This window comes from Dermochelys coriacea, chromosome 3, assembly GCF_009764565.3.
Source record: "Dermochelys coriacea isolate rDerCor1 chromosome 3, rDerCor1.pri.v4, whole genome shotgun sequence".
NCBI lineage: Eukaryota > Metazoa > Chordata > Testudines > Dermochelyidae > Dermochelys > Dermochelys coriacea.
The window spans coordinates 10577796-10604428 of NC_050070.1; the positions used below are offsets into that span (position 1 = coordinate 10577796).

Genomic DNA, 26633 nt, shown 5'->3' on the forward strand with positions numbered 1-26633 from the left:
CTCAGAACTGTGTCTAACAGGGTCTCAAGGCTTCAAACTCGGGGAAAAATCCACACCTGGTTAATCAATAATCAGAAGAAAGCCTCTTACTTGCCCATTGGAACTGTTTGCTTGCTTGGAACATGTTTTTTTTAAGGGACACGTCATTCTATTACTAAATGTAATGTATAAATAAGGGGGGAAAGTTTGAGGTAGTTGGACTCTTCTGGACTTTCCCTCTGGAAACATCTTGTGTTCCCCACTGGCAGACGGGCTGCTGCTGTGCCACTCAAGAGCCACACTCAGCTTTGGTAATTATCGAGAGTTGGGGGTGTTTTACTAACCTGTTGTCGATGTGTGGGAGTGCTTGAAACTAAGTAAAGTGTATCTTTAAGTGAAAGCACTCTTGTGTTGTCCTGTTTGTGCCCAGCCATCTATCGTTTGGACGGCCGTGTCTCCCCTGATTTATTTCCTGACACCACCTCGCACAGAGTAAAAGTTACCAAGAGCTTTGGATTGAAAGAACCCCAGGTAACAGCTGGTCTTTTGAACATGTTTATGTCTGATCTACAAGTCCTCACCCTGAAAGGAAACCTGCACAAACATTTTGAAAAGTTGAGTCTGGGTACTTAAATCAATGACTCTGCTAGACACTAAAAAAAGAAACATGGACTGAACAGAGGCACTGGATTTATGGTTTATCACAACAATCTGTAATCCAATAACCCCCTCTTTTTGTCATTTCAACACAGGGATGTTAATGGGCAACTCTACCTTGAAAGATGCCTTACAATATATGGTAACTACTTATGCTAAACAATGTGCTATGTCATGCATTCAACAATTTCCCTAGGCCATTTGTTCCATTGTCCTACTGTTCTTACAGTTGGGGAGTTTTCCTTTATATTTAATCTAAATCTGCTATTCGCAGTTTGAACCCCTTGCCTCTTATCCTGCATTCTATGGCATTAGAGAACATTTTTTTCTCAGTTTCTTTTATGGCAGCCTGTCAAGTATTTTAAGACCGCTATTATGTCCCCCCTTCATCTCCTCTTTTCCAGACTAAACATACCCAGTTCTTTCAGCCTTTGCTCATATGGCCAGAGGAAAAACCCTTTCACCTGTGAAGAGTTAAGAAGCTAGGATAACCTCGCTGGCACCTGACCAAAATGACCAATGAGGAGACAAGATACTTTCAAAAGCTGGAGGGAGGGAGAAACAAGGTCTCTCTCTGTCTGTGTATGTGATGCATTTGCCAGGGACAGAACAGGAATGGAGTCTTAGAATTTAGTAAGTAATCTAGCTAGATATGCATTAGATTATGTTTGTTTAAATGGCTGAGAAAATAAGCTGTGCTAAATGGAATGTAGATTCCTGTTTTTGTGTCTTTTTGTAACTTAAGGTTTTGCCTAGAGGGATTCTCTATGTTTTGAATCTAATTACCCTGTAAGGTATTTACCATCCTGATTTTACAGAGGTGATTCTTTTTACCTTTCTTATATTAAAATTCTTCTTGTAAGAAATTGAATGCTTTTTTCAGTGTTCTTAAGATCCAAGGGTTTGGGTCTGTGTTCACCTCTGCAAATTGGTGAGGATTTTTATCAAGTCTTCCCCAGGAAAGGGGGTGTAGGGTTTAGGGAGGATTTTGGGGGGAAAGACGTTTCCAAGCGGACTCTTTCCCGGTTATATATCTGTTAGACACTTGGTGGTGGCAGCAATAAAGTACAAGGGAAAAAGGGAAAATAGTTTGTACCTTGGGGAAGTTTTAAGCTAAGCTGGTAAAAATAAGCTTAGGAGGTTTTCATGCAGGTCCCCACATCTGTACCCTAGAGTTCAGAGTGGGGAAGGAACCTTGACAATGCATTTGGTTTTTCTTCACTAAGTGTAGCACCTTACATTTGACTTTATTGAATTTCATTTTGCACAATACCTGTTCTGATTGATACAGTTTTCCTTCCAGAAGAGCCCATGGGTTTAAACCCATTCCTGCTGGTGGAGGGTGGTGGGAGGAGATCTTAGATGGGTCACATGTCCTTCTTCCTGGTGAGTCATTCCACCCCAAAATTTGTCATGATTGGTCGAATCCATTCTTGGGGTGGTCCTATGGGTTTGAAAGCCATTCTGATTAGTATAGGGTGGCAAGAGGAGTTCTTGGAAAGGTCACATGACCCTCTTCCAGATGGGTCAACCCATCCCAGAACTGATTAGTCAAACCCACGGTTGGGGTAGTGCTATGTGCCTGAACCCCACTCTGATTGGTAAAGCGTGGTTGGAGGTGTTCATTGAGGGGGTCACATGTCAACTCTTGCTTCAATCTGTTACATGTCAATTTCTGCCCAGAACTTACCATGATTGGTCAAACTCCCACTTGGGGCAGGCCTATGTGTCACCCAACAGGCCAGAGACAGGAATAGAATCTGGGTCTCCAATGTCCCTGTTCAGCCACTAGTATGCACGGCCTTCCCTGTTCAAACATCAACCCCTTATTTGATACTATGCTTTTTCCCAGTAAAGACAAGTCCCTCCAAGTCTGCTCCAGCAAAGATCCTGGTAAGGGTTGTGAGGGACAGTTGGGAGCAGGGCAGGGGGCACTGAGAAAAGGAGCTGGTTTGTGGAGAAAAGCTGTAGGTAACAATATTTTGATGCTACACAGAAATAACAAAGCGGCTGTGAGTTCCACTGTTTCTCCCTCTCCATGGGAGGACCCCATGTGACTGCCTCAGTTACAGCCAGATGCGCAAATTCAGTCAGGTTTCTATAAGCCTGGGTCTTTGGGATTTGTGCTGTCATTCTGATTCCTGCACAGAAGCCTGCTGCACATGGCCATGACTGGAAGCTGAGGGAGAAGAGAAAGGGACTTCATGGCAGAGGATTTGGAGGTGAGGGAAGCAGCAAGAGAGTCAACATTCCATGGGCCACTGAAGTGGGCCTTACACACTGTGCAGCCAAGCTGTGACTGAACCCAACTCCTCTTAAAACACCACCAGTCAAGAGGATTTGTTAAAGGAGGAAGGAACATGTAAAGATGTACCTCAGTGAGCTCACTGAGACATACAAATACGTGTCCCCTCGTCTAGTGACAGCTCTGGTGGATTTAACATATGACAATGACATAATTAAATATATTTATTTATATAAATATAAATATTTATATTTAATTTAAAAGAAAAGAAGAAAGGGATTTTTATAGTCAGGAAATAGCAAAACACCCCCCACGCACCAATCAAAGCACTCACAGGCACGTTTGCAATACACCAACACAACCAGTTACTTTCATTAAAGGGAGAAGAACAAGCTATTAGGGGTGACACAAGGGCTCCCTTGTGGATTTTTTCCATCTCACAAGATTTTTCACAGCCCAAATGAAAAGGATCCAAGGATTTTAGAAGCAAGGTGTCATCTGCCAGATTCTCAGAGATCCTGCATTGACCATTTCTGCTGCTATCACTCACTCACTGAGCTGCAAAAAAGGGAAGAAACTCTCAAATTCTATGTTTATATGCATTGAAACAAGGAAAATGTGGCACTGCATTTCAAATCAATAGCAGAGCAGGAATTTCCCCATCACTATGCGGTGAGTGCAGATATTGCTGGCTAGCTCCAGAGCAGGGGATTCATTTTTCCTGCTGCAACATTCTTCAAGTTTTCATGAAGTGTGACAAAGTTCCTCCTTTGCCTTGGTGGGTCCTGCGCTTATTGGCGGATTTGCTCGTCTCAGAGATTCATGGCAGCCCTCAGTTTGGCCATTTTTACAAGTGGCTCAAACCTGCCATTCACTCATCTAACTTCATCACTGGCCAGCATGGGGAAACGGAAGGAGAACAATCCCCACAGTCTCTGCTGATCATAGAATCATAGAATCATAGAATCATAGAATATCAGGGTTGGAAGGGACCCCAGAAGGTCATCTAGTCCAACCCCCTGCTCAAAGCAGGACCAAGTCCCTAGTGGGTCAGGGGACAGGACAGGGACCTTCCCCTCTGGTGGGAACCACAGTCCAGGACAACTCCTCGTGTATCCATTAGGGAGTTGGGGGGAATCTGGGCCCACCCTCAACTCCAGGTTCCAGCCCAGGGCCCTGTGGGTCACAGCTGTCGACAGTGTTTCTTGTAACAGCTGTGTGAGAGCTACAACTCCCGTGGCTACTTCCCTGTGGCCTCCTCCCATCACCTTCTGTATCCTCACTACAGGACCTTCCTCCTGATGCCAGATAGTGTTTATACTCCTCAATCCTCTAGCAGTATGCCCTCTCACTCTCAGCAACTTGCGCACCCCTCATTGACTGAAGTGAGGTCCTTTTTAAAGCAGGTGCCCTGATTAGCTTGCCTGTCTTAATAGATTCTAGCAGCTTCCTAATTGGCTCCAGGTGTCCTTATTAGCCTGCCTGCCTTAACTGGTGCCAGGAAGTGCCTGATTGTTCTGGAACTATCAGTTACCTTACCCAGGGAAAAGGGACCTGCTTATTCTGGGGCTAATATATCTGCCTTCTATCACTCTCCTGTAGCCATCTGGCCCCACCCTGTCACAGAAGATAGTCAGATATAGCTAAACATGTGAACTGGATGCCTGCCAGGCTTACCTGGTAAATACACCTGACTTCTGAACATGGCTCTCTCCTCCCTTTACCCCAACTCTCCAGTAAAGGAGGCAGATTCTCATTTTCTTTCAAAAGTCCTTCGTATTAACATTCACATGGTTAAAGTAACAACCACAAAAAGAAAAAAAAATAAAGCCAGATGTGTCGTTAATAAAAAAGAACTCCAGGAAATTTAAATATGAAAGCTGCTGGAAATGTCATATAAAAATGTCTCTGAAATATTCATCAAACTTTAAAAAATTCTTGATATTTGAAATTCTGTTGCAAGAATTGGAGGGCTCTAGTTTAAATCACAGAGTGCTGACCAAGAAGCCATGGCAGCCAACACAGGTGTGCTCAAAAGCGCCCCCATTCCACAAACACACACAGGATCAACTTTGTGTTCAGCACGGCTCCTCATGTTTGCAGGATCTGGACCCAGAGGTTTTGTAGCACAGCTCTGAGAATGTTTCACTGCAGCTGCTGGATCTGTAATTGTCACATTCATAATTTTCTTCATTTCCAATTTTTCACACTGGATCACTCTGGATGGACTCTGTAGTGAGGATCAGACCAAAAACCGTGTTTTATTGTTATTCCATTTTTGAACAGACTTATTTGACAATAATTTTTAACTATGGGAAAATCATGGTTATATCCATACTGTGTGGGTGCAGCTTACCTTCTCATCATCAGACTTGGTCTGTGCCTCAGTTCCCCCTATTGAGTGGGTGGTCTAGCCCCTGCTGAACAAAACCTCCCCCACCTGAGACAAATAAAACTCAAAATGATAAAACAAAACTCTCTGGTCTAGGCATGCTTCCTCAGAGGTTGAGTGAACATTTCTTTCCTTCAGCTGTTTTTATGTAGGACTCACAAATTCTCCTCTATTCAGCTCTTCTCTGAGCTTCTCCCTGTTTTCTTTTGCAGGCTTCATTGTTAAGCTATTTCTTATTGTAAAGATCAGCCCTCCTGCTCTTCCCTGCTTTCTTTCTTGTCCGAGAGCCTCACAACAGGTCCTACCAAGTGCCTTCAGTCTGAGGACAGCAGGCCTTTCATATCCAGAAATAAGAACATAAGAACAGCCATAGTGGGTCAGACCAATGGTCCATGTAGCCCAATATCCTGTCTTCCGACAGTGGCCAATTCCAGGTGATTCAGAGGGAATGGACAGGACAGGTAATCACTCAGTGATACATCCCCAGAAATGGACTAGCATGTGAGACGAAGGGGTTAAAATTGAATCAGGATTGGCAGCTGTCATTATGGTGAGTGCTACCAAGGAAATTCAATTGTTGAATCTGGCCTTAGCTAGTTATTGAAAATAGAATCCTTCCATTAGTGACTGGGAAGGTGACCTATAAAAATCATGAAAGGTTTAAAAGTATAAGCTTCAATCAGAAGCCAACATGTCGCTTATTGTTCTAGTTTTTTCTGATAGATTCCATTTTATACTGGGATATGACAGAACCTATATACATACCTACACAGCCTTACACACCCTGTAACATAGCTCAAAATTGTACACATTTCTTTTTGGCAAACTAAGCATTAAAGTTGTAAAGAGTAGACATTTTGTTCTCATTGATGCTGCTCAATGATTCAAAGGAGACACATCCCCTATGCTCTCTCTGGGGACTTTACTTTTGTCCTTCTCTGTTGTTTTCCATATTCTAAAATAAAACAACAATGTAGACATGGGGTGAGTTTGGCCACAGACCCTGTCTGTATGGTGCCAAGCTGTTAACAGAGAGGGGCTTTAAAAGGGGTTGTGGGAGAGTTACTGCAATACATGGCTCACATATTTGCCCCTACATTGCTCCCCTTGCAATCACTGTCCTGGGTTGGTGCTGGGTGTTATTGGGTCTCTGAGAAGCAATCTCTGTAGCCCTGAGCACTGTGGAGATTCTGGGCTGCTCCTAGGCAGAGTGGGTAAAGCAATTGTAAGGTTATTCTAACATAGTGGTTCTCAAGCTGGGGTACACGTACTCCTGGGGGCACCAGAAGTCTTCCAGGGGTACTCACTCATCTAGATCAGTTTTCACAACCCTGGGGGTGTCATGGGATTTGTTTGGGGGGAGGATCACAAGTGCAGAACCGGCATAAGGGGTAGCAAGCAGGGCAATTGCCTGGGGCCGCATGCCACAGGGGGCCCCACAAAACTAAGTTACATGCTTGAGCAATGTCACCTGGGGCTCTGGCTTCAGACAAGACTCACAAGTGAAAAGTAGGCTCAAGTATCACAGTGAAATCAAGTACAATATATATATATATATTATATATATATAATATATATATTGTGACAAAGCTCTGTCCTTGCCTATGTGGGTCCCACGTTTCCTGGCAGATTTCACTAGCCTCAGAGGTCACTGTGACTCTCCACGTAACCCTTCTCTATTTAGAGACAAGGGTCACAGTCTACTGAGCCATTTTCATCATAAGTCAGCGAGGCAGGTGAGGAGAAATTATCCTTCCTTGCACAGTCTCTGTTGTCTCCCAGTCTCAGTGATTAATCAGGGGGCAAAGGTGGCGGGGGGGGGGGGCGAGGAGCCCAGGCCCACCCTCTACTCCAGGCTCCAGCCCAGGGACCCTAATAGTATCAGCTATGGTAGCTGACCTTTTAGAAACATGACATGTACAATTACCTGACTACTTCCCCCACAGCAGTCCCCACTTCCTCAAGCTCCACTTCACCCTTACGTCAGGGCCTCCTTCCTTGTGCCTGATATGGTGTGTACTACTCAGCCTCTCCAGCAGCACAACTTCTTCCCACAGCTCCTGACATGCTCACCCACCTGACAAACTGGGAGGCTTCTAACTAGTTTCAGCCAGTCCCTGATTGGCTTTAGGTGTCCCAATCAACCTAGCCTTCTCCCTGCCTTCTGGAAAGTTCTTAATTGGCCCCAGGTGTCTTAATTGACCTGGAGCAGCTTCCATTTCACTTAACCTGGTACCAGGGATTTGTTTAGCCTGGAGCTCATACATCTATCTCCCACTACTTTTCTATATCCTGGTCAACCTCCTCCTGGCCCTAGCTAAAATGACCATCTATAAAACCAGAGTGAGGAGGTTGGCCGATGGAGTCCCCTGTGACTGCGGGGCCTATTTCCGATCCTCGGTCCGTTCACGTATCCGGGCAGAGTTTCTCTGGGCGGCATCCTCTGACTCCCTTGACGCCTTTGAGGAGCAGTGGGCGCTGTCCGGGGTTCTCTGCTCGGTGTCCCCGTCCGGTTCCCTTTGTTTGATCCTTTGACAACACTCCTGTCCCTGTTATTTCATTAGTTGTCCCCCGGAATTTTTTGGGTATCTAGGTCCTGTGGATCCCCCTTTTAGGCTGGGGGGGATCCTTTAACAGTGGATGGGCTTTGCCAGCCCACTTCCCGGATCCCAATAAGACTACTTTTCTATAGCCATCTGACCTTGCCCCATCACTATATAAATATATATATATATGCATATTCCAATCAATTTATTTTATAATTGTATGGTAAAATTGAGAAAGGAAGCAATTTTTCAGTAATAGTGGGCTGTGATGCTTTCATATTTTTTATGTCTGATTTTGTAAGCAAGTAATTTTAAGTGAAGTGAAACTTGGGGTACACAAGACAAATCAGACTCCTGAAAGGGGTACACTAGTCTGGAAAGGTTGAGAGCCATTTTTCTAACAGGTAAGCCACAGATAGTCCAGAAACAGGGCAGCACAAAATTTTTCCTCTATTCCACATTACAGGGCTATGCCATGTGTTCTGAGCCTCCAAGGTCATTAAACAGCTGCTATAGAAATTAGAGACACAAATATTCTGATTACACAATAATGTCTGCCTTGGGGGATCCTGAACCTATCCTCCATTTACAGCAAGGAATCCCGGAACGGTACCATCCAATCCGTCTATAACAGGAGGGACATCTGGTACAGAAGCACAATCCCCCAGCATGAATACATTCTCCGTGGTTAGTGGGAGGATGCTGGATGTATCCTGCATAGAGAAAAAGAGTCTTGATTTTCATTCTCACGGCAGGGTGTGCAAGAGTTGTAATTGCCGAATGATGGGTGTTTCTCATTAACTGAGTTTCCCGTTAACTGTCAGCAGGCCAGGTCTGCCCAGTTGTCTTCCTGTGCACCCTTTCACTAAATCTTTGATAATAAGTAAATAGTTGTAGTTCTGTAACCATTCACTGGCTGTCCCTAAGAACTGAAGAGAGTGAGTTAATTCAGTAGATGTGCTGGCTCCGTAGCAACATGTTTCAGAACCCTAGCACTGAACATGGTTGTCCTTCACAGCCCCACACCTGTACAGGATGGAAAACAGGTCACTTCCCTTAGTGACTGCTGCAGTGGTTTGGATTCTGTCTGAATCTTAACAGTGATGGACCAGTCAATATCATAAATGCAGGTTGGCTGAGCAGGGTTGAACTAGCTCAGCACTGAGTTGTGTGTCTGGAATTTTTAGAAACAGAAGGGTTTGAACAAATTCCTTTCACTCTGGATGCCTGGTTGTCTGTACGACTCTGAACAACCATTCTTGTGAAGACTCATCACTTGGGAATAAATAAATTTGTTAGTCTCTAAGGTGCCACAAGTACTCCTTTTCTTTTTGCAAATACAGACTAACACGGCTGCTACTCTGAAACCTGTCACTTGGGAATACTTTCTCAATTACCAATTGTCAGGTTTAGACATGCCAGACAGTCCAGTCCTTTTTGAGAATGTTGTCCAAATGTCCTTTAAGATATTTAGATTACAGTATTTAAAATTAGATTTTAGGCGTGCTTTCCTTAAAGTATCCACTACTCACAGATATCAGCGCAAGACCTAAACAGTATTGTCTCATTGCTTCCTTGTGCTCCACCTATCTGGCTGTGTTTTCTCTCTTGTCTTATACTTGGATAATAAATACTTTGGAGCAGGGAGCATGTCTTTGCTGTACAATAGAACAGAAACTGACACAATGGGGTTCCAATCCATGACTGGGGCTCCTAGGTGCTAACAGTGTAATAATAAATAATAATACTTATTATTAATAATAATGCTAAATAGCAATATTACAGGAGCATTGCCATTTCTGCAGAAACTGTTCCAATGCCACACTATGGCATTTCTAGTAACGAAGGCAAACACACATTGGAAAAATGCTCTGTCATACCAAAAATCTAGTTTCTATTCCCAGACTATCCATTCTCTTATTGGAGCATGAGACAACACTTAATAATAAAGTATAGAAAAGCCCTAAATATTTTACCCTAATCAGTAGAAGACTCTGGATTCCAATTCATGGCCTCCTGGTTCCCAGCGCAGTTCACAATCCCATAGACCAAAGTGTATTTTCATTGGATTAGGGCAAAGGAAGAGGATACACCTTGTGTGTGTCCCATACAGATGGTCAGGTTTCAGAGTAGCAGCCGTGTTAGTCTGTATTCGCAAAAAGAAAAGGAGTACTTGTGGCACCTTAGAGACTAACAAATTTATTAGAGCATAAGCTTTCGTGAGCTACAGCTCACTTCATCGGATGCATTTGGTGGAAAAAACAGAGGAGAGATTTATATACACACACACAGAGAGAACATGAAACAATGGGTTTATCATACAAACTGTAAGGAGAGTGATCACTTAAGATAAGCCATCACCAGCAGCGGGGGGGGGGGGAAGGAGGAAAACCTTTCATGGTGACAAGCAAGGTAGGCTAATTCCAGCAGTTAACAAGAATATCAGAGGAACAGTGGGGGGTGGGGTGGGAGGGAGAAATACCATGGGGAAATATGGGGCAGCAGGATGCCTGCTCAAATATCTTCTTGCTAAGGAAGAGGTGGGAATTGAACCCAAGCCTCCAACACCTCAGGCCACTCTCCAAACCACTAGGCCAGGGAAAGCAGCAATAGTTTTACTTTGTGTAATGACTCATCCATTCCCAGTCTCTATTCAAGCCTAAGTTAATTGTATTCAGTTTGCAAATTAATTCCAATTCAGCAGTCTCTCATTGGAGTCTGTTTTTGAAGCTTTTTTGTTGAAGGATAGCCACTCTTAGGTCTGTGATCGAGTGACCAGAGAGATTGAAGTGTTCTCCAACTGGTTTTTGAATGTTATAATTCTTGACGTCTGATTTGTGTCCATTCATTCTTTTACGTAGAGACTGTCCAGTTTGGCCAATGTACATGGCAGAGGGGCATTACTGGCACATGATGGCATATATCACATTGGTAGATGAGCAGGTGAACGAGCCTCTGATAGTGTGGCTGATGTGATTAGGCCCTATGATGGTATCCCCTGAATAGATATGTGGACAGAGTTGGCAACGGGCTTTGTTGCAAGGATAGGTTCCTGGGTTAGTGGTTCTGTTGTGTGGTGTGTGGTTGCTGGTGAGTATTTGCTTCAGATTGGAGGGCTGTCTGTAAGCAAGGACTGGTCTGTCTCCCAAGATCTGTGAGAGTGATGGGTCGTCCTTCAGGATAGGTTGTAGATCCTTGATGATGCGTTGGAGAGGTTTTAGTTGGGGGCTGAAGGTGATGGCTAGTGGCGTTCTGTTGTTTTCTTTGTTGGGCCTGTCCTGTAGTAGGTGACTTCTGGGTACTCTTCTGGCTCTGTCAATCTGTTTCTTAACTTCAGCAGGTGGGTATTGTAGTTGTAGGAATGCATGATAGAGATCTTGTAGGTGTTTGTCTCTGTCTGAGGGGTTGGAGCAAATGCGGTTATATCGTAGCGCTTGGCTGTAGACAATGGATCGAGTGGTATGATCTGGATGAAAGCTAGAGGCATGTAGGTAGGAATAGCGGTCAGTAGGTTTCCGATATAGGGTGGTGTTTATGTGACCATCGCTTATTTGCACCGTAGTGTCCAGGAAGTGGATCTCTTGTGAGGACTGGTCCAGGCTGAGGTTGATGGTGGGATGGAAATTGTTGAAATCATGGTGGAATTCCTCAAGAGCTTCTTTTCCATGGGTCCAGATGATGAAGATGTCATCAATGTAGCGCAAGTAGAGTAGGGGCATTAGGGGACGAGAGCTGAGGAAGCGTTGTTCTAAGTCAGCCATAAAAATGTTGGCATACTGTGGGGCCATGCGGGTACCTATCGCAGTGCCGCTGATTTGAAGGTATACATTGTCACCAAATGTGAAATAGTTATGGGTCAGGACAAAGTCACAAAGTTCTGCCACCAGGTTAGCCGTGACAGTATCGGGGATACTGTTCCTGACGGCTTGTAGTCCATCTTTGTGTGGAATGTTGGTGTAGAGGGCTTCTACATCCATAGTGGCTAGGATGGTGTTTTTAGGAAGATCACCAATGGACTGTAGTTTCCTCAGGAAGTCAGTGGTGTCTCGAAGATAGCTGGGAGTGCTGGTAACGAAGGGCCTGAGGAGAGAGTCTACATAGCCAGAAAATCCTGCTGTCAGGGTGCCAATACCTGAGATGATGGGGCGTCCAGGATTTCCAGGTTTATGGATCTTGGGTAGCAGATAGAATACCCCAGGTCGGGGCTCCAGGGGTGTGTCTGTGCGGATTTGTTCTTGTGCTTTTTCAGGGAGTTTCTTGAGCAAATGCTGTAGTTTCTTTTGGTAACTCTCAGTGGGATCAGAGGGTAATGGCTTGTAGAAAGTGGTGTTGGAGAGCTGCCTAGTAGCCTCTTGTTCATACTCCGACCTATTCATGATGACGACAGCACCTCCTTTGTCAGCCTTTTTGATTATGATGTCAGAGTTGTTTCTGAGGCTGTAGATGGCACTGTGTTCTGCATGGCTGAGGTTATGGGGTAAGCGATGCTGCTTTTCCACAATTTCAGCTCGTGCACGTCGGCGGAAGCAGTCTATGTAGAAATCCAGGCTGCTGTTTCGACCTTCAGGAGGAGTCCACCCAGAATCCTTCTTTTTGTAGTGTTGGCAGGAAGGTCTCTGTGGGTTAATATGTTGGTCAGAGGTGTTTTGGAAATATTCCTTGAGTCTGAGACGTCATAAATAGGATTCTAGGTCACCACAGAACTGTATCATGTTTGTGGGGGTGGAGGGGCAAAAGGAGAGGCCCCGAGATAGGACAGATTCTTCTGCTGGGCTAAGAGATAGATTAACAATATTGCTGGGTGGGTTACGGGAACCATTGTTGTGGCCCCTTGTGGCATATAGTAGTTTAGATAGCTTAGTGTCCTTTTTCTTTTGTAGAGAAGCAAAGTGTGTTTTGTAAATGGCTTGTCTAGTTTTTGTAAAGTCCAGCCACGAGGAAGTTTGTGTGGAAGGTTGGTTCTTTATGAGAGTATCCAGTTTTGAGAGCTCATTCTTAATCTTTCCCTGTTTGCTGTAGAGGATGTTGATCAGGTGGTTCCACAGTTTCTTTGAGAGTGTGTGGCAGTTTTCTTTGGCTCACGGAAGCACACCAAAGAATGCATGCTCAGTGCTGACAGACTCACAGCATGCACAGTCCTGAGAAATTCACAGATTCCAGGGCAAGAAGGAGCCACTGTTATCATCTAACTTGAACTCCTGCATAGCGCAGACCATAGAACTTCCCCAAAATAATTCTTAGATTCTAGCTTTTAGAAAACACATTCTATCTTGATTTCAAAGTTCGCACTGATGAATGATCCACCACAATCCATGGTAAATTGTTCCATTGGTTAATTACTGTCTCTGTTAAAAGTTTATACCTTATATCCAGTTTCAATTTGATTAGCTTCAATTTCCAGCCATTGGATCAAGTAATACCTTTCTCTACTAGATTGAAGAGCTGATTGTTAAATATTTGTTCCTCACCTATGTTTTTATAAGTTAAGATTAAGTCACCCCTTAACCTTTTATTTGTTAAGTTAAATAGATTGAGCTCCTTGAGAATATCACTGTAAGGAATGTTTTCTAATCCTTTAATCATTCTTGTGGGTGTTCTTGAACGCTCTCCAATAGAGCAACATCCTTCTTGAGTTGTGGACACTAGAACTATATACTGTATTCCAGAAGACGTCACACCTAGAGGTGCCAAATACAGAGGTAAAAAAACCTCTCTACTCCAACTTGAGATTCCCCTCTTTATGCATCCAAGGATTGCATTAAAGCCTTTGGGCACAGCATTGCACTGGAAGCTCGCATTCAGCTGTTTATTCACCCAAAATATGCACTTTTTTTGAGAGTTACTGCTTCCAAGGATAGGATCCCTCATCCTGTAAGTGTGGCCGATGTTATTTGTGCCCATATCCATACATTTATCTTTATGAAAACATATTGTTTGTTTGCACCCAGCTTACCAAGTGATCCAAATCACTCCGTATCCGTTACCTGTCCCTTACTTTTTGTTACCTGCAAACTTTATCCGTGATGATTTTATATTGTCTTTCAGATCCTTAATAAAAATATTGACTAGAGCAGTAGCAAATTTTGATTCATGTAGGTCCACTAGGTCGAATGTTGGGGATATTATTACAGCTCATAGTTCAGCCAAATCTGAGTGGATTTTCAAAGGCACTTTAAAGGCACCTTTCTCACCCTAGGACTATTCTCCAACCAAAGTTAAGCATCTGCTGCAAACCAGGAAAGCACTACAGCTCTTCAGAAAAAAAAGTAGGAAAAAAATTATCATACAAAGTTTTCGGCAGATTCACAAATATCCTTCTGTATTCTCCCTTCATTTCATTAAAATCTCTCCTGGAGTGATTTATAACACCAGGAAGAAGAGAGCAAAGGGAACATAAAGTATCTTCATGGCTGAAGTTTTACTAGGAACTCAACGTTGCTGGAGAGAAGAGATTGCAAGATAGACAGGAGATGGAGAGTCTCTATTTATGGGCTGCCAGCGGTTGTGAAATGAGGATCTGTTGAAACTTGTTTTGAAACATGTCACATTTATTAAGTTTGTGCTGCCATTTGTTAATAATAATGATTATTTGTACAGCACCATAATAATTCCTGGAGAATTTCAGGGAAATACAATTGACAAGTCCCGGCCTTGAGGAAGTTACAATATAAATATTTACACCTAGCAGGCCTGGCCTATTCAAAAGCTCTTTGCAGTCAATGGAAAGAGGCCCACTGACTTTACATGAGGGTCCTAGTGTAGAGAGGAATTCTAGAACACACCTCTATCTAAACAGCAATTGGCAGATGGGTGTGTGTGTTTGTGTATTTCTTTTGAATAGTATTTATCAGTATTTTACAGTGTGTATTTATGGAATTTTTCTAATTTCATTTATCAAAACCCATTGGTTAAAATACTTTTTAAAATGAGAACTAAAATGAATAATATGGAAAATACTGTGTGCCAGGAATGTATTGGTCTGTTTTTGTTGTTGTTGTTGTTGTTGTTGTTGTTGTTTTTCTGTACATCTAAACTGAGGAATTTTATAGTTAGTGATGGGAGAAATTCATGATTTTTCCCTTTCTTTTCTCCCCATAGCAAGCAGCAGCCTCAACAACAACCATCTAAAGCAGAGACATAAAATGTTGTTGCAGCAAACATGTGGATGCCAATGGCAGTCTCAGGTGCTAAGCGCCTCTTAGGATTGGTCTCATTCTCTCAGGAAGGAGAGAACAAGGACTAATTGGAACTAACTGGCGGCCAGGAAAATGTAAGCAAGTTCCTAGGGGTTCTATAGAGGAGTTTGACATCTCAATGTTCCCTGGAGGATTTATTCTAACCTGCGCTTAGAGCAAAATACAACCCACCACAAAGCCTGATAACACCCTTGGGAATCTCCCTCCCAGTCATCTCCTTCCTTTCCCACCTCCCATTTCAATGCACCAAACACAAAAAGGTGAGGGGAGCGGACCAAGAATAAGAATCCATGGGGAGGAGGACATCAACAGGGCAGTGAGGAGCTGTGACTGGGCAGTGAGTTGTACCTCTCATTGCACAGTCATTGTGCTCTGTTTCAACTGTCTCTCTGTGGATGGAGGGTGCTGGTCTCCTGTCCTGCCACCTTCACCAAAGAGACAGAACAGGGGGCGCTGGATTGCTTACCTGCCCAGTGGGGACACAAGGAGCAGGCACGTCAGCCTAACTCGCCATCTCATTCCTCTTGTTTCCATGTTATGTTCTCGCCATACACACAGAGGAGTTAGATAAAAACAGCAGTACTCTTGCAGGAAGGTCACAATTGATAATTGCTTTATTTTCTCCTATTTGGTTTACAAATAGACTGTGGTTAAAGGTATGCTTTAACTGTATGCGTCTTTTATAGATTTAAAGATGGCAATGGTAACAATGTAACAAGAGGCACAACTCACCCCACCTTACTCTAGGCTGGCTGGCTGCTGACTGGCTGCTAAGCGCTGCTCACCAGCTTCCCTAGCCTGCAGGCATGACCAGGAGTATTTTGACAGCTTACAACTGTAATAAAATTTTCAACATACCATGCATTCTCCACAGCTGGTGATGCTCCAGCTGGGTTGCTTCCAGCTGCTGACTGGCACCCAAGGATCTGCCTTTAATTGGTTTCTGCCTGTTACACTGATGACTATGCCTGGTTTTATGGGTGTCAGAGGTGTGTTGGGACGGTGCTGAATTATTATGAATTATTGTGGCTGATATGAATAAGTGTGGTAAGAATGACTTTGGCTTGGCATGTTTGAATTTGCTAGAAGATTCTGAGGGTTCTCTTAGCATTATATAGATAGTGTGCAAGTGTATTGAAAGTGCTGAAATAGTACTTGAATGGTTAATAAAGGCTAGATTTGAGTGTATGTTTCAACATCAAACTTTGAAATATATCAGCCTTGGGAGACCAGCTCACCAAAGTAAAGAAGAGGTAAAAACGTGCGATCATTGCAGTTAGTACAGGCGGACAAAGGGTCAAAATGGCCCTTTTTGGATGGCATCACGCTAAGAGCTCAAGTGGATGATTGATGAGTGTGTAAATGTTGATTGATCTTTGGTCTGTGCCCATTTTGCAGTCCCTTCTAAAATATTAATTTGAGAAAACCAGTAATGATATGACCAAAGGGCATATTTCTGGGACATGGGACTCCTTTGAGAACCAAAGGTATAAATGCTAAGCAAGTAAATAGGTTAAGTTAGTTCCCCAATTAACATCTGAAGAGGTCTGTGATGCTGTGAGACAGAAGGCGTCAGGGTAACCGAGACCCTGCTATGAGGGACTATTGTGGGACTTTTGAACCAGAGGGCCTCAGGGTAACCTAGACCCTGCTTCAGGGGACATTTGACAGAGCAAATACCTGAGAGGGGGAAGAAAAGAAGTCCCCATCTAGAATTGGTGGCTATACCTGCTTTGTTTGCCAATCAGGATACTGTGTAAAGCTAACATAGTTACTGAGGATTTATGCTTGGGGAATTGAGGCTTATTAAGAAGATGTGTTTTATGTAACTTTCACTGCTTGTGTGATTCTTACTCAAATAAATTACTGTGCATTAAACATATTGCAATCAAATCTTCACTGGTACCGGTAATTATGTGCCCAGCTGTGGACCATTAAAGATTCTTTTCAACAAGGGGTGGCAGTACCATGGGGGATGGCAGGGGAGCTAAATCCCCCACAATGGAAATCCTGTGTAGGCTCTGCCCCCATATAAACTCACACATCTGCCCCCATATAAACTCTGCCCCCATATAAACTCACACATGCAGAAGGTTGGGTGCCATGGCTGGAGTTGGAGGGGTTGAGTGGCCATGGCAATGCCTGGGATTAGGCCAGGGAGTAGGTAGGAACCACCAAGACTCAAGCTGGCTGTCTCTGCCTTTGTCTCAGTAACTCCCCTCCATCCCACCCTATACCTCCACACTCTGGATTTACATTGGTAAAAATGAAGATGTGAATGAATATTTCCATATCTACCTTTCTGGGTAGCAATCCCTATGGTCTGGAATCCTAACTGAGTATACCATAAAGGTACACCTGAGTAACTACAAATTGAGTAAACAAATTCCCTGTTAGTATGAGTCATAATTTGGGTCAGTGACACTGCATCCTAAGTGGGGCACATGTTATTCAAAACAATCTTGTTCAGTGTCTGGGTACCAGTATTAAATCCTGACAGAGCAACAGTTGATACATTGGTTACTGTACATTCAGTAGGTTATCTGGAAGACCGCATCTACAAAAGACAACTGGATCTATGTCAACTATTGGTGTATCACAGAGCAATGCAACCAATAGAACAGAGGAGCTAGCCGTACCTGTTTCCTTCCCAGCAAAGTTTACCAGAGGGTGACAATCAACAGTAAGGGTAACCTATAACATGGATGGACAGTACTGTATAGTAACTGATTACATAAAACTTGTGTATAAATCCTCATTTGTAATGTCACTACTCCAATTTTATGTTTTACTTCTCATGGACATGGCACTGTGGAACACACTGTGATAGTACCTATCCCAGTGTTTTAAGGAACTCAGCCTACTGATGATACAGATGGTAACTGTGCTTAATGGGAGTGTGTTGCTATATGTGTCACCAAAGTGAGGGGCCAGACTACACAACCAGATTATAAAAGGATTGTTATGCTTAAATATAAGGTAGTGTCATATGTACACATACATTTTATCTATCTATCTATCTATCTTTCAGAGATGAAAGTAAGCCGGGACACCCCAGCAGGGCGTACGGGCAAGAGTCAGTGCGCCGTACTGGGTTGGATTGGCTTCCCCAGGTGCAATTTAAAGGGCCTGTGGCTCCCAGCAGCAGCTGGAGCCCCCGGCCCTTTAAATTGCTGCCAGAGCCCTGCTTCCAGAGCCTTGGGGTAGCGGTGGCGGGCCTGGGGTGGTGATTTAAAGGGCCCAGGGCGGAAGTGGCGGCCGAGCCCTGGGCCCTTTAAATCGTCCCCAGAACCCCGCCGCCACTTCCCCAGGGCTCCGTCAGGCTCCGGGGATGATTTAAAGGGCCCGGGGCGGTAGTGGCGGCCGGAGCCCCGTCCCCGGAGCCCTGGGCAAGCGGTGGTGGGGCTCCGGGGACGATTTAAAGGGCCCAGGGCTCCGGCCACCGCTGCCGCCCAGGGCCCTTTAAACCGCTGGCAGAGCCCCCAGCTGCTGCTGTTACCCTGGGGAGGGGGAAGGAGGCACTTGCTGGTACAGGGTAGGCCGGGGCTGGCTCTGACCTCCCCCAGCCCTGCCCCTTTCGCCCGAGGCCCCACCCCTTCCGGGGGCCAGAGCTGGCCCCAGCCCAGCCCTGTACCAGTAAGTCCCTAGACTTACTTTCACCCCTGATATATATATATATACACCATATCCATATTATTAATATATATTAATTATTTGGGAGTGCCTCTAAGGCTCAATCATAAAACTTCATTCCTCAATTGAAGTCCTGGGCCTAACATTTCCAGGTCCACCATAAGGGACTAATATTAATTGGAAAATAAAATCTGTACATCAGTCATATGAGGGAATGTGCAGACTATGGAACAGATGGAGCATGAATGTATGGATGGAAAAGCTAAGTGACTACATAACAGTGTTTAGCCCACTATGTCATCTTCAGTCCATGCACTATGCTTGTCTGGGAAAATGGGTAAACAGCCTCCCCATAAAAAGACAAAAAGTGGGGAAATATAGTAGAAGAGAGCCTAGACATATCAGAGGCCTGGTTTGAGGCCTGAGGCCTGAACTAAAGGAGTGGTCAAGCCTTGCTAATATAAAGCAAAGTTAGCAAGAGACAGGCCGTGAGCAGAAGTAAAGCTCTGCCTGCATGGAAGTTCACAGAACATGGCAAGAACAGGGCTGGTATTACAAAAACACACACATTCCTAAGAAGTGCTAGCCACAGGACATGCCCTCCAACACATTCCAGAAGGGTGGTACCAGAAGACCTCGATACCAACACGTTCCACAAAAATAACAGGAACAAGCTGACCTCTCTTAAAGAGAGGTGAAGATAACAGTATGATGGATAGAAAAGTTTTGATCAAACCAAAATGTGTGAGGTAATGGGTGGTAGCTAGCCACGTCAGATGGTGACAACTAACCACCTGAGAGAGGCAATATGTAACTTGTTTGTATTGCTATATAAAATGAAGTCTCAGAGGGAGTGTCTTTGGCTGGCCTAGGTGACAGCAGAAAGTCCCGCCACTAACAGCTGTGTCCATTGTCACGGGCATATATGCCTGAGTGTACCCGTAGAGTCTGCTGGTGCTATTACTGAGCTTCATCGTCAATAAACCTGACCTAGTGCCTTCATACCTTAACGGATCTTGTGGTCATTGGGAAGTTCGATCAAGGTCTGCTGTGTCAGTTGTCTGCGCAGAGCTGGGATGGCACAGAGAGAAAACACACGCAGCCAAACATCTGACAACAGTACTCGTTTAAAATCTATCTCTTTGCAATTCAATAAAGTTGTGTTATTTTTAATCTAAACCAATTCAGTGTTATGTTTAAACTCAACTGTTTGGGAATGTTTACAATGTACAAGCTCAGTGAACTTGCCAGGAGAACAGCACTGCAGTTGCTAGCATGGAGCTCCCAGCTTCACATCCCTTTCCCTCAAGCTGTCTCTGTGGTGTTTTAGTGGCTGGGAAAGTCTCTCACCCCTCCCTACTGCTTCACTAGGACCTCTCCCTGCTTCAACATTAATTTGAGCATGCTTGGAGTCCTGTATAGTTTATGGTACATGAAGCAGGTAACAAGAAGAACATGAATACGAAGGGCTGCAGATTTGCAATGTGACCAACTTATGTTTACTATATGAACCTTCATGTTTAATCCATAAAAAAGAAATTCTGAGCAATGTTAATTTTGAAATCCCCAAGTAAATTTTGCAATTGCCCTGGAATTCCAAAAAGAAAAATGCAAAGGCTCAGAGTATGTACTAAGCAGCCTCATGGTGTGAAAATAACAGAAATCCGAAAAGCAGACAGGTACTTCTAGAATTGCATTGAAGAGTGAGTGCTTCTGATGATATACATGTGTCATTCACTGGTCAGTGTGTATTATACATCCCCCTCTGTGGAGGCTGTGAGTCTGTTACAGCCTACAGGTAGAAGCTGGCTCTTTTGTTCATGTTGTAGACACTTGTACTTTAAGCTTTGAAGGGCTCTAGTTTAAACCAAGAATATTGGCCAAGAAGGCACAGTGGTCATCACACATGTATGCTTGACAACACCTCCATCCTTCAGAAGCATGGGAGCAATTTTATGCTCACCACAGCGCTTCAGGAATTCTGTAACACATCTCCAAGAATGCTGCACTTTACCTGCTATCACTGCAGTTTTCACACATGCATCCTTGTGCTAATTTCCAATTTTTCACACTGAGTCAGGATGGACCTTGGTGTGAGGACTAGTCCACACACTGACTGGCTTTTTGATTGAATTGATTTGAAAGTACATTTTTACCCTGGAAGCAGACTACCTTCTCATCATCAGACTTGGTCAGTGCCTCAGTTTCCCCTGTTGGGTGAGTGATTTAGTCTTGGCTGAAAGAAAACCTCGCGCACTTGGGGCAAGCAATATAGTAAAAAAGAAAAACAATAACACTTTATGGGATAGAGGTGCTTCCTCAGGGGCTGATTGGATATATTTTTCCATTCAGTTTTTCATGTACAACGGTTTTCATAGATTCCAAGGCCAGAAAGGATCATCATGATCACGTAGTCTGACCTCTCGTTTGACATGGGCCATAGAACTTCCCGAAAATAATTCATAAAGCATATATTTTAGGAAAACATACAATCTTGATTTCAAAATTGTCAGTGATGGAGAATCCAGCACAACTCTTGGTACATTTTTTCAAGATTTAATTACTCTCACTGTTAAAAAACTACACCTTATTTCCAATCTGAATTTGTGAAGCTTCAAATTCCTGCTATTAGATTGCAGTACACCTTTCTTTGCTAGATTGAAGAGCTCATTGTTATAGATTTGATCCCCACGTAATTAATTATAGATAATAATCAGGTACCCCTTAGTCTTAAGGCCTCATCCCTTCTAAAGCAGCCTGCCTGATCTCCTTTCTTCTCCTCAATATGGACTTGTTTTTGGGAATCTCTCTCAGAGCTCTTGGGGTCCCACATGCACATTTAAATATTTGGAAGATTTCTGCAACCATTTCCATTCCTGCAAGAGAACCTGCTGCACATAGCCATGTCTGGAATCTCTGGCATAACAGAACAGGACCTGGCAGTGGTACAGTTTCAGAGCAGAGCTGAAAAGAAGGACGATCGAAGTGTTGTGGGGTACAAAGGTGAGTTGTTAATTCTGACTGGACCCAACTCATCTGAAAATAACATAAACCAAATTGATTTGAAAAAGCTGTAAGGAACAGTAAAGAATTTATTCACAGGCACTCACTGAAACATATTAATATATATGTTCTCTGGTCTAGGAAAACCCCAGGGTGTATTTAATATATGATAAAGGCCTTGGTTTTTATATATTTATAATTTTTAAAAGGAAATTGATTTTTATGGAAAAGAAATAGTAAAACAGCTTCTGTGCGCCAATCAATACACTCTGACGCATGTTTGCAGTACACCACCACAACCAGTTACTTTTATTAAAAGGAGAAAAACAAGCTATTATGGGTGACACAAGGGCTCCCCCATGGATTTTTTCCAGCTCACAAGATTCTTTACAGTCCAGATGAAAAGGATCCAAGGATTTTAGAAGCAAGGCATCATCTGCCAGATTCCCAGAGGTCTGCATTGACAATCTCTGATGCCATTGCTCACTTTTCATAAAGCAAAAAGAAAAGAAACACTCAGATTCTGTGTTTATATCCATTCAAACAAGGACATTGTTATATTTACTTTCAAATCAAAGGTAGAGCAGGAATTTCCCCCTCACTGAATTGTGAGTGCAGATATCCCTGGTTAACTCCAGAGCAGGAGATTCAACTGTTTAGCGGCAGGCAGGAGGCACTGGGTTGGGAGGGGGAAGAGCAGGGGCAGGAAGAGGTAGAGTAAGGACAGGGCACGCTCAGGGGAGGAGGGGGGAATGGGGCAGGAAGAGGCCAGGCAAGGGCAAAGAGGGGTTCAAGTGTCCCCTATGAAATCAGAAAGTTGGCGCCTCTGGACCCAGGTGACCACCTGGGGTGCTGGACTTGGGGGGCACCAGGCTCAGCATGCTGGGGGGTTTTTTGTTAGAGACAAAAGGGAAAATAGAATGTTTGAAATAAAATGTTTTACAGTCCTAGATTGTAAATCGTAGAATCATAGAAGATTAGGGTTGGAAGAAACCTCAGGAGTCCAACCCCCTGCTCATCTAGTCCAACCCCCTGCTCAAAGCAGGACCAACCCCAACTAAATCATCCCCAACTTAGACCTCCCCCAATGCAATTTGAGACCATTGCTCCTTTTTCTGTCATCTGCCACCACTGAGAACAGTCGAGCTCCATTCTCTTTGGAACCCCCATTCAGGTAGTTGAAGGCTGCTATCAAGCCTCCCCTCACTCTTCTCTTCTGCAGAATAAATAAACCCCCATTTCCCTCAGCCGCTCCTCATAAGTCATGTGCCCCAGTCCTCAAATCATTTTTGTTGCCCTCTGCTGGACTTTCCCCAATTTGCGGAATAGAGGAAAATAATCGCTTCCCTCGATCAACTGGCAATGATCCTACTAATGCAGCCCAATATGCCGTTAGCCTTCTTGGCAACAAGGGCACAGTGCTGACTCATATCCAGCTTCTCGTCCACTAGCATCCCCAGGTCCTTTTCTGTAAAGCTGCCGCTTAGCGAGTCAGTCCCCAACCTGTAGCGGTGCATGAGATTCTTCTATCCTCTGTGCAGGACTCTGTACTTGTCCTTGTTGAACCTCATCAGATTTCTTTTGGCCTAATCCTCCAATTTGTCTCAGTCATTCTGGACCCTATCCCTACCTTCCAGTGTATCTACCTCACACCAAGGCTTAGTGTCAGCTGTGAACTTGCTGAGGGTGCAATCCAATATTAACAAAAAGAAAAGGAGTACTTGTGGCACCTTAGAGACTAACAAATTTATTTGAGCATAAGCTTTCGTGAGCTACAGCTCACTTCATCACAAGTACTCCTTTTCTTTTTGCGAATACAGACTAACACGGCTGCTACTCTGAAACCTGTCGTAATCAAATATTAGGTATTCAAAATTTTCACAAATGCAGGGGTGGGGGGGCATCAAAGATGCTCCTTGCCTGGGGTACCATTTGGTCTAGGGCCAGCCCTGCACCCAAGTTAACTTTACAGTGGAAATCTTCATGTTTAAACTGTAACTTAATCAGCTGTTAAATGTACTAATGTAGTGCACTTTAATTTTCCAAGATTTATATATTCCAAGGCCAGAAGGGGATCACTGTGATCACGTAGTCTGACCTCCTGTATAATGCAGGCCACAGAGCTTCCCCAACCTAATTTCTAGAGGATTTTTTTCTTTTTTAGTAAATCATCCAGTCTTGATTTAAAAATTGTCACTGACAGAGAATGGAACAGAATCTTTGGTAAATTTTTCAAATGGTAAATTATCATCACTATTAATAATTTTAGCTCTATTTCCAGTCTGAATTCTCTAACTTCACCAAGTATAAAAGCCTCAATCAGAAGCCAATGCATGGCTAGTTATATTACTTGGTGTGTGATAGGTTCAAACATTTAATAGTGGGCTATGGCAAACCCTTGCTGCAGAATGATGCAGGCTCTTTCCTGGAGACTGCTTTTATTCATCCCTGTTGTTTTCTCTCTTCTAAAATGAAATAATAATGTAGGCATATGGGGTGAGTCTGTCTGCAGCCCCTGTCCGTATTATGATGATCTCGTGACATAGCGGGGCCATAAAAGTGGTATGAGGAGAGTTATCCCAATGTTCGAGCAACACATGGCTGACATAACTGGTCCTATGCATCCCACCTTGCAAACACTGTCTTGGGTGGGGGGGGGGGCACTGGACATGGTGCTAAGGGGTTATCAGGTCTCAGAAGGTCAATATCTATAGCACTGAGCACTATGAGGTTACTACAGGCTGTAGACTGGCCATGGGCAGCAGGGTAAGATATCTACAAGTAAGAGAACTCAACTAGGGTCAATCCAGCTCCCAAAGTGTCCAGAATTAGGGCAACCAGAGGAGCCTCCTTTATCCCCTGCCTCTGGGCTGTGCCTTGTGTGCAAAGCCTCCAAGGGCATTAGACAGCTCACATATATAAAGGAGAGAAACAAATAGTTCTATTCACCCACGAATGATTCCCTAGTAGAATCTGAACTTACCCACTATCTACAGCAGGGAAAAAATCTACCGCAGCGTCCAATACGCCTCGTCCATCAAGGACAACCGAAAAACTGGCATTTACCCCTACGACGTAAACATGCCCAAGAGCCAGAGAGATGACGGTGAGAAACTGCACAAAGATAATATAAAAAGAGTCTTGATTTTCATTCACACAGCAGGATAAAAGAATTGTGATTGCTATGATGAGCGTTTTTCATTCAATGTATTTCTCATTCACTGAGACCTCGACACATCAGCCCAATTATGCTCCTGCACACCATTTTACCAGATCTGTAACAGTAATTAAATGGCTGTAGTTCTCTGTACATTCAGTGGCTGCCCCTAAGAAGAGAACAGAGTGAATTCATGAACCAGATGCACTGGATTCTTGGCTGCACACTGCAGAGCATTAAAATGGAGCACAGGTGTCCTTCACAGTAAATTCTTTGGTGCAGGGAGTGTGTCTCTGCTGATCATTAGCATAGAGCCTTGCACAATGGGATACCAGTCCATGGCTGGGGCTCCTTGGCGGTAACTCAATCATTAAATAAATAAATAATGCAGAGGCATTGTCATTTCTGCAGAACCTGCTTCAACTTGACATAACAGCATCTCCAGTATTGAAGCCAAGCACAAAAAATATGACACTTTATGCCTGGGAGTCAGTGTAGCTAAGACATTGAGACAATGACCTGCCCCACTTTAGTCTCAGATTGTGTACTCTACCATTGGGGTGTGAGACATCAATTAATAATAAGGGATATGAAACCTCGGATAATTAACACTAGTGAGCAGAAGAAGTTAGAATATAATTCATGGTTTCCTGGTTCCCAACCTGGTTCCTCATCCCCTAAAACAAGGGGTATTTTCATCTGGTTCATCTTGAATGTGTCCCACATAGATGTTCAGTTCTGCTTGGCCTCAGGGCTACCTTGGTGGGGAGAGGGAATGAAAGGGGAAGTTTGTGAAAGGCACCCAAAATCGTGGAGGGGTGGCTGGGCTAAATTTGACTGAGCATTGCAACCAATATATCCTTTAGATAGTGTCCACATGCATCCGTCATTACTTGTGGACACCAGAATGAGACCCAGTGTCCCATCAGTGATCACCCCTGTGCCTAATACAGAGGTAAAATACTCTCTCTACTCCTACTTGAGATTCCCCTGTTTATGCAACCAAAGTTCCCATTTGCCCCGTTAGCCAGAGCGTCGAACTGGGAACTCCTGTTCAACTCATTATCCAGCATTTTCCCAAAAATCCTTTTCCGAGTCACAGCTTCCAAGGATAGAGGCCCTCATGCTGCAAGTAAGGCCTACACTCTTTGTTCTTTGATGTGGACATTTATTTTAAGCCTCATTAAAATGCATATTGTTTGCTTACACCACATTTACCAAGCGATCCACATCACTCTGTATCAGTGATTTGTCTTCTTCAATATTTACCACTCCCCCAATTTCTATGTCATCTGAAAACTTTAGCAGAGAGTTTATGTTTTCTTCCAGGTCACTGATACAAATGATATATACTGGAGGACCAAGATCCAAACCCGAAGGAACCCCATGAGATAGAATGTGGGGATATTTTTCCAGGTCACAGTTCCACACATCTGAATGGATTTTCATCGGCACAGCAAGGGCACTTTTTGACCCCAGCACTATTTCACAGCCAAATTTCAAGTATCTGCTGTTAGCCAGGCAAGCACTGCATCGCTTTCAAAAACATTTTGAAAAAAAAATGACACAGAGTTTTAGGCAAACTTAATACATGCTCACAAATATCCTTCTATAGTCTCTCTACATTTCATTAAAACCTTACCTTGTGCACTACTTTGTGCCACCAAGAAGAAGAGAGCAAATAGAAGGTAAAGTATCTTCATGGCTGTAGCTTGGCCGGGAACTGAATGTCACTTGGGAAAAGAGACTTCAAGATAGACAGAAGAGGGACACTTTTTCCATTTATAGGGTGCTGGGGATTGTGATATGCTGATCTGTTGAAACC

The 26633-nt window shown here is 43.8% G+C and overlaps 2 long non-coding RNA genes across 2 annotated transcripts; one reads left to right on the forward strand and one right to left on the reverse strand.

Moving 5' to 3' along the window:
* Window positions 1-1218: 1218 nt before the first annotated feature.
* LOC122459179 lies at window positions 1219-16807 on the forward strand. The gene is made up of 3 exons (XR_006279690.1): window positions 1219-1269; window positions 14918-15089; window positions 15702-16807. It is a non-coding gene; the product is annotated as an uncharacterized LOC122459179 (long non-coding RNA).
* Window positions 16808-21930: 5123 nt separating this feature from the next.
* On the reverse strand, window positions 21931-24902 carry LOC122459178. The gene is made up of 2 exons (XR_006279689.1): window positions 24635-24902; window positions 21931-22137 (listed from the first exon to the last, which is right to left on the reverse strand). It is a non-coding gene; the product is annotated as an uncharacterized LOC122459178 (long non-coding RNA).
* Window positions 24903-26633: the final 1731 nt, after the last annotated feature.